This window comes from Bombina bombina, chromosome 7 (genome assembly GCF_027579735.1).
Source record: "Bombina bombina isolate aBomBom1 chromosome 7, aBomBom1.pri, whole genome shotgun sequence".
NCBI lineage: Eukaryota > Metazoa > Chordata > Amphibia > Anura > Bombinatoridae > Bombina > Bombina bombina.
Window position 1 is genome coordinate 394085985 of NC_069505.1, and position 15368 is coordinate 394101352.

Consider the following 15368-nt stretch of genomic DNA (forward strand, 5'->3'; position numbering starts at 1 on the left):
CAATGAAAATACAATATAATACATACAAATTAAAAAGCTTCTAAAATTCTTCCTAAAATCTCTATGGATCCATGAGATATAAGTCTTAAGGATATAGTGTTACATTTTTTAAGAAACTATTTGAGAGACATAAATTTCTTCATTTTTTCAACAAATTCTATTTCCATTTTTACACAATTGGATTTCTCCTACACTTTTATTTATATTGTATTTCTATCACTTATACTTTTATACTGCATCTGTATTGTTGACATCTGTATTATTGACATTGTACTACGCCAATTTTGGCCATTTACATCACATCTGCTGTTTGTAAATATCTGTGCTTAAACTGCACTTTATAGACCATAATACTAAGGTCTTAGACTGTTGTCGGAGCTAACGTAATATTTGTTCCAACACCACAGATATAGGTAACACTATATCCTTAAGACTTATATCTCATGGATCCATAGAGATTTTAGGAAGAATTTTAGAAGCTTTTTAATTTGTATGTATTATATTGTATTTTCATTGTATATTAACTGTAATAAATACATTCCATTTTTAACATATCCATACCTCACAGTCCTTTTAAGCTTCCCAGCGCTCACTATATCACACAATTGTAATCACATCCCAAGTCCACTAGGGGACTTTTGCCAGTGAGCATAAGGCTGTAAAATACTAGCGCTCGGTCTACCACACACACGCCTTAGAGAGATACAACTGCACCTCACTGACGAGGCCCATAGGAGGCCGAAACGATCATCTGGGGTTGTTGCTTCCCTTGTTCAGAGAAGAATTGCCTGGTATTTCGGTGCTGGACTGTCATTGGGCAGGGTCAGACTGATATGCTTCAGGATATTTTTCTCTGTGAAGGGGCATAGTGTGCAAAAAGAACTGGCACCCTGAGGAATTCAATAAAAATGAACATGCATGGAAGTTATTCCAGCTTCTGTTCTATCTAATGGAGTGCTGTTCTCTCTCTTTCGATTTGTTTTTTGTAGATCCTTAGGTCTATGGCCTTGTTGTCTGTTTTCAGAGTCGGGTTGTACTTGTACTCTGTGGGGATGTCTGTGCTATCCTTATGCTCGTTCCTGTACCTGTTTTGGGATTCTTTTGTTCCCCTGTCTTGGATCCCTGAGGCTGGGTTGGTCCAGCTGGGTGTGGGTCTACAGGTCAGGATGGCCGAGCGGTCTTAGGCGCTGCGTATGGGTCACAGTCTCCTCTGGATGTGTGAGCTTTGTTGAGTCTATCCTGTTAGCTCAGTCTGCTAGGGTATAGATTTTCCTTTCAACTTGCTCTATTGATTTCAGATTTCCTCGGGTTCTGAGGGTATACTCTCTTTCTCTGGGGGCCTCAATTGAGGTTTTGTTTTCCCCTTTTTAGGGACCTGTGTGTAGGTCCGGCGACTTAGGTTGCCTGGAGCATGCCCTCTGTCTGATGGTTGCCTTTGCGGTCTGTTTCTTGCTTGACTACTTCTTCTTCCTTGCAAGTACCCTCTGTGTCGTCCTGTTATGGACTCTGTGTTCTCAAACTTTGGGTTTTTCACCTGGGTGTATTACACACTTTTTCATGGTTGAATGCTTTGGTATTCTATAGTCAAACACTGGGAGGACTTTGCCTCTTCAGTTGCATTCCATGCTTGCAGGATGTTGGTGAGACATCTGTTCTGTCTCTGTGCCCGGTCTTGTCCCGGGTTTCGCTTGGTATATGGGTGGCCTCCTTTCCCTGTTTGGGCCCCTTTGGGTCTCTGTGAGCTGGGCTCACTCTTGGAGGTGTTCTTTTTTTGTATTAGGGGACCTTTCAGTTTCCTTGGTTCTCCTTTGCCTTGTCCCCTTGGGGGGTTTGGCTGGTGTCTCCTTCATTTGTGAGGGGTGAGCGGTGGGGGACCATCTGTTGGGCGACAATGTCTCCTAGAGGACTGTTGGCTCGAGTCCGTTGGGGGTCTCTAGTTTGGCTTCTGGACTATCTACGAGTCAGTGTCATTGGGGCTTTTCCTCTTAAATTTTCTCGGTTTCGGATGAAGCAGGGTTTTTTATTGGGTAGAGGTTCAGGCCTGGTGCCCTCAGTATGGGCCGCATATTTTACCCTCCCGTCTTGGCATTCAGTGTCCTCTATAGCTTGGGTATTGTTTTCCCAAAAGTAATTAATGCAGCTGTGGACTCTTTCCATTTAAGAATAAAAACATAAATTATGCTTACCTGATAATTTCATTTTCTTCTGATGGAAAGAGTCCACAGCTCCCCACCTGTAATTTTATGTGGGGCGTCCTTATTATTCTTCTGGCACCTTTCACCCTAATATTTCTTCTATTGTTCCTTGTTCCTCGGCAGAATGACTGGGGGATGAGGGGAGTGGAAGGAGTATTTAAGCCTTTGGCTGGGGTGTCTTTGCCTCCTGGTGGCCAGGTACTTATTTCCCAAAAGTAATGAATGCAGCTGTGGACTCTTTCCATCAGAAGAAAAGGGAATTATCAGGCAAGCATAATTTGTTATTACCCATTCCCCAGTTTTGCATAATCAACACAGTTATATTAATACACATTTTACCTCTGTAATTACCTTGTATCTAAGCCTCTGCAAACTGCCCCCTTATTTCAGTTCTTTTGACAGACTTGCATTTTAGCCAGTTAGTGCTCACTCCTAGGTAACTCCACGTGCGTGAGCGCAGTGTTATCCATATGACACACATGAACTAACACCCTCTAGTGGTGAAAAACTGTCAAAATGCAGTCCGAAAAGAGGCGGCCTTCAATTTTTAAGATACTAGCATATGAACATCCTAGGTTTAGATTTTAACTAAGAATACCAAGAGAACAAAAGCAAAATTGGTAATAAAAGTAAATTGGAAAATTGTTTAAAATGACATGCCCTATCTGAATCATGAAAGTTTATTTTGGACTAGACTGTCCCTTTAAACTTGGTAGGCTCATAAGAGCTCAGGAGTGTGCACGTGCCTTTAGTGCTCTATTGGCAGCAGTGTTTTGCATCATTATTTGTAGCTTTGTTATACAGTATTGCAAAACACTGCTGCCTGTTAGTTTGGAACAATTAAATCTGTAATTAAACATTAAAGTGAAAAGTCTTCATAAATTAATTAAACAAAATGCAAAATTGAAATATGCATTATTTATTTTGCTGTGCCACTGACTGATCAGTGCACAATATTATTTACAGTTGCCCTAATGTCCACACTCAAGGGAGATGCGGTAGGTAAGTAGCTGGTTCAGGCAATTGGCATCACACTTAGGTTTAAGAAATTGCTGTTTGGTCACTCTAGGAAACACTGGACAAGCTAAATTTTAACAGCATAAGTAAGGTATATTTATAGCGAAAGTAAATGTATACTGCAATTATTTTTTCCTTTAACGACCACGGTGTACCAGGTACATGATTTTCGGCCAAAAATAAGCAAGAATGTAAGTTTACGAGCCGGACCATTTTTGGTTCAGCACTCTAGGTAGCTCTTGCTGATTTGTAGCTAAATGTAGCCACCAATCAGCAAGCGCTACCCAGAGTGCTGAACCAAAAATTGGCCAGCTCCTAAGCTTACATTCCTGCTTTTTCAAATAAAGATACCAAGAGAGTGAAGAACAATTGATAATAGGAGTAAATTAGAAAGTTGCTTAAATTCCTGCTTTATCTGAATCATGAAAGAAAAAAATTGGGTTTAGTGTCCCTTTAAGTCTGTAAACACTGAAGCACACAACGCTGATTTCATCACTAAGCACATGCGCTTTTGAGAGTGCCAGTTAAGAGGCATGTAGTTTTCTGCTGTTGGAAATGGATATAAACAGTATTTATGCCATAATGCAAATCTACAGTCAAGCGTGGGTTTGGTGATCGCTGGTTGAAAGGCAAAGTGAATGGTAAGAGGGCGCTATGAAATGTTTCAATTGTACTGTCCCAACCTGAAAACCCATTTGTAATCCAGGCACTGTGTGTGTGAAAAATCTGGCCTTTATTATCTTTACAGAAATAAATGCGTGTTGGCAAACTAGTCTGGCCTGACTTCTTGTTTTGACTGACATTCCATGCAGTACAGTTCAGCTGACTAGCAGCCATTTTGTCTCCCCAGTTCAGCTTGCAGGATTGTCAGTAAATAATGTTTTGTGTCAATAATTTTGTTTAAAGAACAGTAAACACCTTGAGATTTTTATGTAAAATATTTAGTCATAGTAAAACAACTTTACAATATACTTTTTATTTAGTTAATATCTATGAACATATTGGATTATATTTGTAGGGACCAGAATATGAGACAATACTATACACGTCTACCTTATTAACAATAGAAGTTTCACCCAGTTAACACAATGAGACTAAAATATCACAGTGAGACTTAAAATAACAGCCACTAATATTCAACAATACAATTAACAGGCTGGTGCGGTAGCTCAGTTGGTAAATGCCCTGACTACAACAAAAAGCCTGTTTAAAAAAGATCCAAGGTCACAGGTTCAAATCCCAGCAGGGCTGACTCAGCCCTTCATCCTTCAAGGTTGATAAAATGAGTACCATTAAATTGGGTAATAATAACAACTATCACTATTCAGCTGCCGATTTGGTGAATTCCGAGAGTGAGCGCTGAAAAAGCGATTTGAGTCCCACTTGGAGATAGGTGCTATATAAATACTAGTTATTATTCAATGCATATTTTGCCCCATTTCATGTCATTTTAGGTCTGACAATTGTGGCTTTTCTAGTTGTCAAAACCACACTGCAGACTTCTCAAGGCTGACCCTGTTCTATATCTTTCCCTAAACAAAACAATGCTTTTTATATTAACTTTACTTAGTTTCCAATTAATTGTTCATTAAATCCCCCCCACACACACACACCCATTTTGATCAATTTTCTTTAGTCTGGTTATTAGGTTTGCTGAATTTCTTTAAACAAATTTGGTCCTAAATTACATTTGTTGCTTTTTTATTCCCTGTGGAATTGTCAAATGTCTTCAATACAGTACACAAATCTTTAGAAGGACAGCAGCACCAACAGACGGGCACCCAGAAAAGTATAGGACATGGCACAAGAGTCAACTACAAAGTCACAGAAAGGAGTGAGCTTAAAGAAGGACAGATAGGCCAATCACCCAGGTCAGCTGCATGGGAGTCATGTTTCATTGGTTGTACATAGAGTAAGATTATATATTTTGACAATTTGGAGCGGAAGCAGCATAAGTGGCAGAATGGTGCACAGGCATACTGGTTGCTCGCCCAGCGCCGTGGCACATTTATGGTGCATATGTAGACTTAGAGCAGCAGTACAAGTGGGTAGAAGGACAGACAGATAGACAGGCCATCCAGCCAGCCACACAGGGCCATAAAGGAGCATCATAATATGGTGTGACTACTTGTACCTTATGTCATCTCAGTGACTATGAGATAGTAAAGAAACATAATACAGAAACTTTTAAGATCCTGGCAGGGACTAGTGTTGGATAAAAGTAGAACCACATGGTGCCCACTCCCCTCTGTCCTAGATCTACCAATATGACAATTGACAGCTCAACAGTGTACATTATGTTGTACTTATTGTGGGTGGCAACACACAGAGTCTATACTTCATGGCGAAAAATAAATAACCTAGTACAATAATAAAACTACTCCAGAGGTTACCTGGTTGATCTTGCCCTGACATCTCACAGTGGTGCCATCTGGTTGGTCCTGCCCTGACATCTCACAGTGGTGTCGTCTGGTTGATCCTGCCCTGACATCTCACAGTGGTGCCGTCTGGTTGGTCCTGCCCTGACATCTCACAGTGGTGCCGTCTGGTTGGTCCTGCCCTGACATCTCACAGTGGTGCCGTCTGGTTGGTCCTGCCCTGACATCTCACAGTGGTTGCGCCTGGTTGGTCCTGCCCTGACATCTCACAGTGGTGCCATCTAGTTGGTTCTGCCCTGACATCTCACAGTGGTTGCGCCTGGTTGGGCCTGCCCTGACATCTCACAGTGGTGCCATCTGGTTGGTCCTGCCCTGGCATTTAACAGTGGTGCCGTCTGGTTGATCCTGCCCTGACATCTCACAGTGGTGCTGTCTGGTTGGTCCTGCCCTGACATCTCACAGTGGTTGCGCCTGGTTGGGCCTGCCCTGACATCTCACAGTGGTGCCATCTGGTTGGTCCTGCCCTGGCATTTAACAGTGGTGCCGTCTGGTTGATCCTGCCCTGACATCTCACAGTGGTGCTGTCTGGTTGGTCCTGCCCTGACATCTCACAGTGGTTGCGCCTGGTTGGTCCTGCCCTGACATCTCACAGTGGTGCTATCTGCTTGGTCCTGCCCTGGCCTTTAACAGTGATGCCGCCTGGTTGATCCTGCCCTGACATCTCACAGTGGTGCTGTCTGGTTGGTCCTGCCCTGACATCTCACAGTGGTGCTGTCTGGTTGGTCCTGCCCTGACATCTCACAGTGGTTGCGCCTGGTTGGTCCTGCCCTGACATCTCACAGTGGTGCCATCTAGTTGGTTCTGCCCTGACATCTCACAGTGGTTGCGCCTGGTTGGTCCTGCCCTGACATCTCACAGTGGTGCTATCTGCTTGGTCCTGCCCTGGCATTTAACAGTGATGCTGCCTGGTTGATCCTGCCCTGACATCTCACAGTGGTGCTGTCTGGTTGGTCCTGCCCTGACATCTCACAGTGGTTGCGCCTGGTTGGTCCTGCCCTGACATCTCACAGTGGTGCCATCTAGTTGGTTCTGCCCTGACATCTCACAGTGGTTGCGCCTGGTTGGTCCTGCCCTGACATCTCACAGTGGTGCCATCTGGTTGGTCCTGCCCTGGCATTTAACAGTGGTGCCGTCTGGTTGATCCTGCCCTGACATCTCACAGTGGTGCTGTCTGGTTGGTCCTGCCCTGACATCTCACAGTGGTTGCGCCTGGTTGGTCCTGCCCTGACATCTCACAGTGGTGCTATCTGCTTGGTCCTGCCCTGGCCTTTAACAGTGATGCCGCCTGGTTGATCCTGCCCTGACATCTCACAGTGGTGCTGTCTGGTTGATCCTGCCCCCTGACATCTCACAGTGGTGCTGTCTGGTTGATCCTGCCCTGACATCTCACAGTGGTGCCATCTGGTTGGTCCTGCCATGACATCTCACAGTGGTGCCGTCTGGTTGATCCTGCCCTGACATCTCACAGTGGTGCCATCTGGCTGTTATTGCCCTGACATTTCACAGTGGTGCTATCTGATTGGTCCTTTAACATTTCTGGATTTAGCTGGCTTTTTGAAGTAACCAATTAGCTGAGCTGTTTTTGATGCCAAATCATAAAATCTGACATGTATTGGATGTAAAGATCACAAAACAAGCATAGCTGAGGTATTATATGCTGAGAGAAAATAGCAGAAGAGTCTATGGGAAGCTAAAATTACAGTATTGGGTTTAATACTGTCAACTTTTGTCCAGCTGGTTAAGCTAGTGGCCTGGCTGAACCAAGATGTTTTTAGTGTCAAGCTTTTAGTGGTAATGCGACGCCTACTGCGTCACCCTGATGCCTGGCTAGTGGCACAAGAGTGAAAAATAAAGCCATGTTTAAGGAGGGACCTGCACAAGAGAGAATACAATTGAAGCCTTGGGTTTTTAGTAAGTACTTACACATTTATAACAAAGAAGAATATGAAGATTTAAAGGAGGACCTGCGCTTCCATACCAAAGAAAAATATGAATAAAGATATGTTTAAAGAAAAGCCCACATATCTATTACAATGAAGAATATGCATGAAGAGATGTTTAAAGATGGACCCACATATTTATACCAATGAAAAATATGGATAAATACATGTTTAACCCCTTCAGGACAAACCGATCCGTCCAAATTCCAACTGTAAACATAAAAAAGGAAAATGAAGCACATGATCGACACTGCGGTCATGTGCTTTAAAAATGGCACTGATTGGGTTCTGGGGAACTTCCTGTGTTGCTAGGCACGTCAGATCAACTGCCGTTTGGTTTTAGAATGGAGCAGGACGTCATAAAAGGTAGGACGTTCTATGCTGTCATAAAAGCATTTAAGCCCAGCTCTTTTAGGACGTCATGGACCATCCTAACTTTTACAGTGTCCTGCTCCATTCTAAAACCAAACGGTGGTTAATGGAACGTCCTAACAGCGTCAAGTGCTTAACAAAGGATCCACACATTTATAACAAAGGATTTGGGTAAAGACATTCACAATATGGGCTTGTTTCCATTGAGGTGATACAGTTTGGAAACTGGTGCTAAAAACTTTTATCTCCATTGATGTCTATGTCTAAGTCTAGAGATTTTTTGTTACCACCAGTTTCCAAACTTTACCACCTTAATGGAAACTAGGCCTATTTCGTCTCAAAAACAGTGTCCTCACTTAGAACTGGAAAGATCAAAGAGGGTGTGACTAATGTCCATAGAGTTAAGTTCCTGTGTCCAAACCATATTAAAAAATTTGAGATTTAGCTCTTAGTTTTATTCAGAGCATCTTCTCTTCAGAAGCAAAATCTTTATCCACAACAAAACAGATAGAAATGCAAGTCGGATTTAAAGTAGAAGAAATACAAATCTATTCCCTGCTTAAATTGCACTTATTTGAGACACTTCATGCCCCTGTGTTAAGCCAATATTTAGCTGCTTTTTTTCTGCTTAAAACATCATTAAAAAGCCATATTTCAGGTTGTAACTTACACAAATTATATATGTGTATTTTTTTACAGCAGATTCAGAATATACCATTATTATATTTATATTTCAATTTATATAAGATGGTTGCAACATACCAGGGGTGAAACTACAGGTGGTGCAGAGGCCACAATTGCGACTGGGCCCCCAAGGGTGGGGGCACAGCTTAAAAAAAAATAATTTTTTTTTACAATAAAAAACGTTGACCTGCCACTGCCTACACTGATATCATGTGAGTGTGACATGATGCTTCACTAGTGTCTCTGATACAGTGGTTAGTGTTTCTGTTTTACCCATTGGTGTTTGTGTGTGTGTGTGACTGTGTGTGTATTTATGTATGTATGTATGTATGTATGTGTGTGTGTGTGTGTATGTATGTATGTAAGTGACAGTGTGATTATTTATGCATGTGTGTGTGTGTGTATGTATGTGTGTGACTGTGTGATTATTTATGCATGTGTGTGTATGTATGTGACTGTGTGTGTATTTATGCATGTATGTATGTGTGTACTGTATGTATGTATGTATGTATGTATGTATGTATGTGTGTGTGTGTATTTATGCATGTATGTGTGTGTGTGTATGTATGTGGAACCAGCAAATTACAGACCTTGTTACTACAGCATGGGGGGGGGGGGGGGGCGGGGGGTAAACAGTGTCACTATACAGTACCACTATATACAGTACAGGGGGGCTGGACCATTTCACAGACTACTGTGGTCACTTTATAAAGTACTGGGGTGGGTAGGGTCAGGCCAACCATCTCACCGGCAGATTACAGACTTTGTCACTAACTCACTATATACAGTACTGGTGGGTTAAACAGTGTCACTATATACAGTAATAGGGGGTCAGACCATCTCACAGACTGTGGGCACAGGGTAACTCCTTTTGCAGACGTAATCTGATTCACTTTTTTTTCTGTGTTAAATGTAAAAAAAAAAAATGGTATGTATCAAATTCACCTTTTTTTTTGGGGGGGGGGTCCTTCTTAGATTCTTGCACCTGGGCCCTGTGCTTTCTAGTTACGCCTCTGCAACATACAAAATGTGTATATAATATATATATATATATATATATATATATATATATATATATATATATATATATATATATATATATATATATATATAAATAAAATTTATTAGAATTAAATAGATAACATTCAAAATAGCCAGAGGACCAATTTTCCTGGTGTGATCAACTTATTAAATTGTTATCAAGGGTAACCAAATTGGAAAGAGGGGCTCGTATGTCTTTTGGGGTTGTAATAAAAACTAGAGGGTCCCATTGTGCAAGTTTTTTTTTTGTCTGGTGATCACTGCCTTGTGCTATACAGACAAAATGTATTTTTTTAAAAAAAAATAAGGGACTTGGCCACTATAAACTTTATTGCAGATCTATAAACATTTCACGTATTTTATTATCTGTCCCTAAAGTTCCCCTCCCTATTAAACCCCCATGTTATGTGTTTGTAACTAAGTATATATTTTTTGGGTGCTTCTTCCTTTTCATCATTTTAAAGAGCAGAGTACTCTCTTTCAAATAAGGGGTCTTGGATGTTTGCAGCTGCTAAGGGGGCTGAGATTGAGGTGGTTTGAATACCCCCCCCTCCCATCCAGCTCCCTTTCAGCTGCACTGTCTGCCCCTTTGTGATATCACCACACAGTTTGACATAAATAATAATTGCAGCACTCAATGAAACTATATCAAAGTATAATGTTTTTATTAATGAAAATAAACATAATTTACTGTGACAACCCCAACCCATTTTTTAAAAAAATTCATCCAAAAAAAAAAAAAAAAAAAAAAAAATCTCTCTCCAATGAGAGACCAATGGTAAACTACCTTTTTTCCAAGTAAGTTGGATTAACTATTTCGCACAGTTGATCATAATGATTAATGGTTCAACATTAGGTTACATCTGATTTTGGGGGTTTGCTTATAAAGAAAAAGAAAAGTGTCCAACTCTTACTGGGTTGAGAGGACTCTTTCAATTTCAACCTTAAATGTAGACCAATATGGGCAACTAGGCATGACCACCATATATCCAATTGTGTGCCCTTTTGCTATACAGCCTCTCCAACTAGATGTTGGGGCCCCTGTTTAACTCTGCCCTAGTCTTGAGGGTGTCAGGTACCATCTGCACAGGAATTTCACTTTAATTTCTATATCTGACATGGAGGAGGAGGATTTACTCATTTGCTTAAATATTGGCAAACATTTTTTTTTAGTGATAGAACGTTGTATTTCATCTTCCCATTTCGTGGTATAAGACGGCAGTGTTATTGAGTGATGGGTTAAATTTAGTTTGTAGGTTAAGGAAAATGTGCCTTTAGAATGTAATACACTGTAGCACAGATTTATAAAGGCTGTAAGAGCACGAGATATGTTTATTCTACAAGGGTGACTGGAGAGAACATGAGATAGCTGGAGATATTTATACCGGTGGGTAAATATTGGGCTTAATGAGTCCGAAACTTCCACTCAAGACATAAGGTTTCCATCCTTTAATATAGCATAACATGGATATGAGCGATGTTTAGTGTTTGTAGTTGAAATATCTAGGTGTTGCTTAAATGCTAATGTTGGGTTATTAAGTAATGGAGTCAAAGGGAAAGGTATTGTGGATAATGATTTGAAACTTTTTATACACTTGTCCAACACCTGAAATGTTTCATGGATAATGTAGTTAGATAAGTTAGTTAACCCTCTTTGTACCAACTAATTGAATGCAGCCATCAAATCAAGGTTTTATTTGGACCCATTCTTAATTGTTGGCATTTTTACACCTATCATAAATTTTGACTAGAAAGGAAGTCAATCTATAGTACAATAAATGTGGGACTCCAATGCCTCCTTGCTCCTTAGATCTGTATAGCGTGTTAGTTGCTATTCTAGAGCTTATTATTTATGTTTAATTATTAGGGGTACTTTGGCGGTACATTTCCTGTACATATTGTTCATATAAAGTTAGTCAAGAATCGAATGGATTTTTTAAATCAAAGGTTTTGCTGTCACCCTATAACATTTTTTTAGTTTATTGGTCACCTCACAGCTGTTGCAATAGCATCGGGACTCCCATTGAAGGTTTGGGATGGCCACCAATGAACTTTCTAGAGCCTGTAGTATGTGGGATCTATGAAAACAGCTTTTCTTCAGCAATCCCCTTCATGACAATCATGGATCATTATATGCTCTACAGTCTATTGTAATATGAGACTTATTTGATCAAGAAGTAATTGTGTAATCTGTTGGGCATCCTTGTTTCCTCCACTGCAGAGTCTGTTGTGGCCCTCCTGGGACAAACAGTTTTGGAACAGGGCATAAGTCAATACAAGATAAACTTTGTTCAAAGATTAAACATATTATCTGCTAAACGCTAATAGCCACTGTAGTAGTCCCCAAGATTTCAGACTTTTTCCAGGGAGTGTAGGTGTCTGATGTTTTACAAACGTACCATAGTTATATAACTTGAATTATAGACCCATCCTTTTCCTATATTAAAGGACGCCACTTTGGTTATTGGCAAAATGTTGGAGTGGAAATGAGCTATAAGTGATTTAGATCATAGCTACATTGTAATAGGAATATACATTTTTTTAAAGGGACATTAAACACTTTGAGATGGTTATATAAAATTAGATTAGTGAACTGTATATATAAAAAATACTCTGCAATAGACTTTCATTATTTTTTCCTGTAATTCCATTCTAAGATTTTGAGCTATTCAGTTCCTTTTAGAAATGGAAGTGCAAAACACTGTTATATTCCACACAGTCATTGGCTGCACACTCTAGTGACCTATTTATAACTGTCCCTAATTGGCCACAGCAGAGAAGGTAAAACTTTACATTTGTTTTTTCAATATTTTTTTTTTTGTTTGTTTTTTAACATTTAAAATTTTTATTGAAAGTCAAAAAGAGAAATGTACAGAAATCGTGGAGACGCAGCTCCGAACCAGTAGTACAGAGTCTGCAATAGAATAACAGAAAAGTATGTGCATCCAGCATATACAAGAACTATTTCAGCAATTACATAATGATCCGTACACATCTAACTTGTCAAGCCTTGATTCATGACTGACAAGTTTAAAAGTATAGGGGGGGGGGGAGTTAGAATGGCTGAGTGTAGAGAGCCTCTCAGAGAGAGAGGAAGGAGGGAGGGGAAGGGGTGGGTAGGTGAGAGGGGAGGAAGGTGGTAGGGGAGAAGGCAAAATTGGGGATTGGGGGCCAACCACATGAGGTCGCAAGTAAGCTGAAAAGGTGACCGTCATAGGGGGAAGCAGTCAGGGGACTATGTGTCTTGGGTTGTTGCGTTGGGTTTCCAGTCTGTGTTATTAGACTCCTTCCAATCAGCCCAAATCAATTCAAAAGGTCAGATTTATTTAGCTTGTAAAAGATATCTTTTTCCATTGTGTAAACGTACGCCATATTGTTACAGATCATCGCCCAACTTGGGGCCCGTTCCTTTTTCCAGGAGCATGCAATAGAGTATTTGGTGGTCATGAATAAGTAGATGCAAATATATGCTTGATTTTTAGGGAGGGAATGTAGATTTAGATGAAGGAGGGCTGAGGTAAGCAGCCTGGGGAGCCTAATACCGATACCCTGCAATAACGAAAAACACTTTTGACAAAGAGGCTGGATCACGGGGCATTCCCACCATATGTGAAGGGCGTTACCCCTGTGGCCACAATTCCGCCAGCAAACAGGGGACGCTTGCGGGAATATTTTCGCTAACCTAGTAGGCACATAGTACCAGTGAGAAAGAAGTTTGAAATAAGTTTCGTACAACGTTGTGCAATGGATAGCTTTCTGGGTCAGGGAGAAAGCTTGTTCCCACTCCTCAGGGGTAGTTTGTCTCCCCGTCAGCGTTTCCCATCGGGACAGGTGGTTAGGGGATTCTGGGCACTGCGACCCGCCTAAAAGCACATAATGGAAGGAGAGGGGCTGTTTTGTCAATATTTAAACAACTAATGAAACTTAAAAATACATCTACATGTTATTCTCAGATTAATCTTTTCTTTGAATGCATCATTCTATCTAGCATTTAGTTAGTGTTTAATGTCCCTTTAAGAAACAGGCTTCTGACAATTGTATAAATGATCTACCAATTAATAAAGAGGGGAAAAAAACAGGCGTACAGACCAAATGCCACTTAGGCGCCTATCCTAAGTGAACTCAGTGTTTATGTCCTCTAGACAGATGTAAAAATTTATTTTGCATATCAGATAAAGGCCTGTGCACATGTCATGGGTGTCAATTTTCTTACACAACCGTTTAGTATTTTACTGTAGTTTCCAACCATAGTAAGTACATTAGTTTTTTAGTAGCCCAATTCATTATTTACAAGTAACACATATTATTTACCTCCCTGTAGTTGCTGATTTGTAGTCATGTCTGCGCCTGATAAGCTTACACATCCTGAGTTTATCTTTATGCTGAGCTCATTCTCCATGAGATTGATTTTTTTTTTAAATCTTTATTTTCCCAAAATGCCTTACATATAAGACAAAAGAAAAAATACCTAGACATGCATTTGTACATTTAACAGTCTGATCCATATCTATATCTATTAAGGAGCCAGCTTCCTGGCGATACCCATTTATCTTCATATATCAGATAGCTCAGCATGCTAAGGCATTGTGGCTGAGCTCTGTAGCAACCCAAGGGTTGCAGGTTCAATCCCCGGCGAGGTCCACTCATCCTTTCAAGGTCGATAAAATGAGCATTGCCTTGAGACCCTTACGGGTACCTCATACATACAGAGAATCATAAAACAAGCAAATCTCACAAATTAAACATTCCTCTTTACATAAGAGCTAAGACTCCTACCTCCACCTTTATATTGCAAAAAAAAAAATACAAAATATTCATATTCATATTAGAGAGATCATTTTTAGACACATAGTTGTGCTTCACACTTACATTTCACAGCACAAAAAAATAAAAAACAACAAAACAAACGCACCATGTTGGTTTTTATATATAACCTTATTTTTCTTTCCTCCTTTGATCAGAATTCCCTGATCGTACCTCATCCCTCTCACATCTCTGGTCCAAAAGCAAAACAACAACAACAAAAAAAGGGAAAATATAACATTGGGTAAAACTTCTACACTTCACTCTCTTCATGTACCCCCCCCCCCCATATTGTCTTCTATCTTGCATTAAGAATGTTTACAGAAATTTCACCCCTCAGCATCATTTCACTGATATAATTGGAGTATCGAATGGGCCATATTTTTATTTTGCAGATCCTCTGGATATGCTTTAATCAAGTCAGCCCATTTCTGAAAAAAAAACGAGAAATACCATGATTTTTATCTAGATCTACCGCACATTGTTCAATAATCATATAGGTGTATATATTATTACAGAATTCTGCAATAGTTGGGCTCTTCCTTTCAATCCATTTCTTGAGAATTAGACTCCTTCCTACCAGAATTGAAAAGTTAGTAAATTCTCTATTTGTATATCTATTATTCTTTGGCAGCAGAAATATTACTCGGCTAGATTGTGAGTTTTGCGGTATGAGTGAAAAAGCAGCGTTATGGCTCTTTCTTTCTTGTAATTAGCAAGAGTCCATGAGCTAGTGACGTATGGGATATACATTCCTACCAGGAGGGGCAAAGTTTCCCAAACCTCAAAATGCCTATAAATACACCCCTCACCACACCCACAATTCTGTTTTACAAACTTTGCCTCCTATGGAGGTGGTGAAGTAAGTTTGTGCTAGA